We start from the raw sequence: 4,632 nt of genomic DNA, 5'->3' as shown, positions 1-4,632 counted from the left end.
TACACGATGAAAGAGTAATGGAATGGAGAAAAATTCTCTCCGGCGCCGAGATTTGAATCCAGGTTTTCAGCTCTACGTGCTGATGCTTTATCCACTAAGCCACACCGGATACCCACCCCGGCGTCGGACAGAATCGTCTCAGATTAAGTTCCAACTCTTGGGTTCCCTCTAGTGGCCGCCCTCTGCACTATGTCATAGGTGTCTATGAACGTAGGACTGAAGTCCACACATGTGCTGAGGTGCACTCGTTATGAGTGACTAGTTGGCCGGGATCCGACGGAATACGCGCCGTCTTAAATCACGAAGTGATTTACGCATATCATATATATTATTTTAACCCAAGAGTTGGAACTTAATCTGAGACGACTCTGTCCGACGACGGGGTGGGTATCCGGTGTGGCTTAGTGGATAAAGCATCAGCACATAGAGCTGAAAATCCGGGTTCAAATCCCGGCGCCGGAGAGAATTTTTCTCCGTTCCATTACTCTTTCATCGTATGATGACACAGATTATCTGCATGGAAATATCATATGTACTTCGGTACATTAAAATAATATATACGCTAATTAATTTACTATTATATTTTCGACATTTCGAAATCATGCCATTATAAATTTTTAGCCCATATTATGGCTGCATTTTTTGTTAGCAGTTGCGACGCATTTTGTCGCTTAACAAAACATATTTTTTTTAGTTTTTTTTTTCTCGTGGAAGAATGCTAATAACGTACATTAAAAAATTTGTTCGAACTGAATTTTGTTTTCGACATCGCAATGACATTGCGTTGTCCCAACTACGGTTGAAATATAATTTCGGTCATAGTCCCAACTGTCCAAAAGTAAACAAGCTCTAGCTAGTTCCCCCACCTCCGTCCAATACTCCATTATCAGTTAACCTGTATCTCTCCGACTGGGGCCCAGTGATGTCAGCTTAGCCATTTCATGGCTAGATCTAGTCTTTTTATAATAATAATTATAATAATAATTTATTTAATCTGACAGGATTAAGGCCATAAGGCCTTCTCTTCCATCCTACCAGATAGCACATATAAATACAAAAAAGAAATACAAACACTGATGAAAATGATACAACTTAAGTTAAAGCCCTATAGAGGGTCAACAGAGTCAAAAGTACATTATAGTGCTCTCATCGAGCTAATACAACGAAAAGAAAGAAAACAGAGATAGCAATGATGTTATTGATAACTGACAATAATAATAATAATAATAGTAGCAATAATAATAATAATAATAATAATAATAATAATAATAATAATAATAATAATAATAATAATAAATACATTACATATTAATTTTCAATTTTACAACAGCATAGTTACAATATTTACCATATGTCATGGGTTAAGGTGAAGTTGCGCAACCTGACATGTGTTCAACAAACAATTCCACGAACTAGAATGTGATTTTTTAATTTAAATTTGAATTTTGATATTGTCCGACAGTCTCTGACGTGGTCAGGGAGAGAATTCCAGAGGCGTGGAATAGATATGCCGAAAGATGGTGAGTAGAAGGATGTTCTGTGCAAAGGAATAGAGAGAAGGTACATGTTCCGGGTTCGAGGTAGTGAAAGGTAAACAAAACGAGATGCTAGGTAAGAGGGTGTGGAGGTGTGGATGATTTTAAATAGTAATAAGAGAGAGTTGAAGAATCTTCTTTCTTTAAGTGGACTCCAAGACAACAATTCTAGTGACGATGTTACATGATCGAATTTTCTAATGTTACAAACGAAACGAACGCAGATATTGTGAACACGCTGTAGTCTATGGGCAAGATCAGTATTTAGATTCGTGAATAAAGAATCGCAATAATCGAAGTGGGGCATCACTAAAGTTTGGATCAGGTTCTTTTTAAGGCTGAGAGGTAAAACATTGGTTAAGTGTTTGAGGGAATGAATTATGGAAAAAGTTTTCTTACATATGTAGGTCACTTGTCTTTGAACATTTAAATTTGAATCTAAATATGCCCCTAAATTTTTTACTGTCTTACTATATGTAATTGTAGTATTATTTATTTTTGTATTTGATACAGTTGACCACTAGTTTGCGAAAAAGCTATTAGTGGCAATCCTATCCATTTTTATAGTATGATTTAGCCATTTCTAGCCATTTTCAGTCTTCACTGTATAATTTTTAAATTAAATGCACTAAAGAATCAAACTAATTGAATTGTCATTTACTTTTTATGAGCTGATTTAGCTTATTTTACTGGGTGATAGTTGACAACACTGCTGGGACCTTATCTTCGAAGTTTAGCCATAACTCATGTTGGCCACAATCAGTGGCGGCTGGTAATAAAATGTTACTTGTGTTCACAATTTTGTGTTCCAAATCCGAAGAGAATTTGAAATCGTACGTTTAGCCTAATATGAAATGTCATGATTCCAATGTTTCACTATCGAAAATCTGTACATAAATTCAAAACATACAGTAATAATAATAATAATAATAATAATAATAATAATAATAATAATAATAATAATAATAATAATAATAATAAAACCCAGTCTTTTCATTTCCAATTTTTCCTGGTAAGTCAGTTTACCCAGTTCTTTACTATTCAAAATTGCTTGAACAGAGTTTATTGTTTACGTTTGTTAAAAATGAATACATTCCACAGTGCCGTTATTTACAAAAGCGTGTGTTCAGTAATACATTTTGGTTCACAACACACTGATACACTATAACCTATACCAGTACTGTAATCCTATTGGCATAGATTGATTACTATAAATACATGTCAGTAAATATTATTCTTAAATAATATACAGCACCATACAGATACTTAAATTCATACCACTATCACAGTCAACCAGCACGTGTTTGAAAGCCAAAGTATGCTATTATGCTACCATTAAACTACAAATACAAACTACACTCTCGTAGCAGCACTGTACACACATCCACACAAAGTAAACGTTCCGACAGTAAGAAATGCTGACACCTACAGGCTAAAATACAGACTATTAAATTTCCTCCTCGAGATGTCTTTGCTCGAGATATAGCACGTGAACGATAGGAATCGATGCACCTGACATCTGTAGGATAGATTCACTGTTCACTTAACGCTTTGTGCTCTTGACGAGTCATAAGCGACCAGCGAAAGACAATTTTCTCCCGCGCATGCGTGAAATTTCTGTAAATTCATATGGTGCTGCACGGCTTGTACGTGAACGCATGTTGCCAAGTTTACATAAGAAATTTATGCAAGATGCGGGAAGTTTAAAATACTCGATTCTGATATTATACATCCCCACTATGTCAATACGGTATTAAATAATAAAAATAGCCGTGCATTAATGGAAACAAGGTGTTCACGTGCTCTTGTGCTCTTATTGACACACCGCCACTGGCCACCTTTGAGAAAATACAAGGCAGAGTCTATACGTAACACACATCCATCGATATGGAAGTTAAATCTTCTCTTTCTTTTTTCAAATCTAACCCGGGTCTCCCCTGCTCTATGATGCTGCGAATGCTGCTTGTTAGTGACTCTATTAGGTACATCTGACGTTCGTGATTCGATTGTGTCATCAGTTTCAATTTTCACAGAAGTAGTGTTAAAATCTTACATATGTACCGTAGTGAAATTAGTTTTCATTCAGATCTGATATCTTCAAATTTCTGTGCTGGTTGCGTCTTATGAAATACACGCGCATTTCTCGGGTTTATACTTCAGAGAAAGACTGCTAATTTTCGCCTTTATTGTCGTCAGTTTACAAGCAAAACTCATTTAGTTAGAAATATTACTTATATATATTGTACATAATGCATGTGTAGGCCTATAAACTTATAATTGGAAAATAAAATACGCTTAACGTGAAACAACTTATTAAAAACTAGCCGTACCCGTGCGCTCCGCTGCACCTGTTAGAAATAAATATAAAGTAATTACATAATTAAAATAGGACGTTTGATCCAGGAAATATTCGTGTTTGATAGAAAGATAAATCGTTTATTATGTTATTTAATTTAAATTGTATTTAAATAATTAAATAGAGAGCAATCATTTGGTGCAATGACAAATTCCTTTAACATTTTTCTTAATTGTTATTACATGCAACCATAGTTTAATGAAGACTGAGATTTCATTTAGTTTTAGTGTGTATACTTTATATTACTTGCTATATGTTTCAGAAGTTACTGTAATAACATTGTAGAATTATGTCCATCTAAAGACACTACACTTTCCAATGGTGAAATAATAATTAAACAATTAATTAGGTTCCGATATTACTTCATACAAACAAAGAAACATTCTCTGTAGGCTATGTTTAATAGCTTTCGATTGTTGTTGTCCAAGGCCCCTTATAGACGAAGTCATTTGTTTTTATTTCAGTACAGCGCCTTAGATGGCGTTGTTATTGTAATTTTAAAACTCATTTATCTCATTCCATATCAGTCCTATCAAAATTTTGTACAGAATAAAACTTATCGGAAATTATGTTTATAGAAACTTTTGTTATGTAACATTTTTCATGAAAATTAATAATAAGGGAGATATTTCGATTTGTTTAATTCAAGCCCCCTTATAACCCCCCTTTTAATTAAAGTATTTTGAATGCCATATAGCCTAAAATATAAGTTACAACGAACTTAATTTATATTCCAATTTT

General features: G+C 34.2%; 1 non-coding gene across 1 annotated transcript; it reads left to right on the top strand.

The window, feature by feature from the left end:
- Positions 1-390: 390 nt before the first annotated feature.
- TRNAY-AUA (transfer RNA tyrosine (anticodon AUA)) lies at positions 391-462 on the top strand. The gene has a single exon. It is a non-coding gene; the product is annotated as a tRNA-Tyr (tRNA).
- The last annotated feature ends 4,170 nt before the right edge of the window (positions 463-4,632 follow it).

The sequence above is a fragment of the Periplaneta americana genome, chromosome 7, assembly GCF_040183065.1.
Source record: "Periplaneta americana isolate PAMFEO1 chromosome 7, P.americana_PAMFEO1_priV1, whole genome shotgun sequence".
Lineage (NCBI taxonomy): Eukaryota > Metazoa > Arthropoda > Insecta > Blattodea > Blattidae > Periplaneta > Periplaneta americana.
Note: the sequence above shows the minus strand (reverse complement) of the source record. Positions and strands in the feature narration are given on the sequence as shown.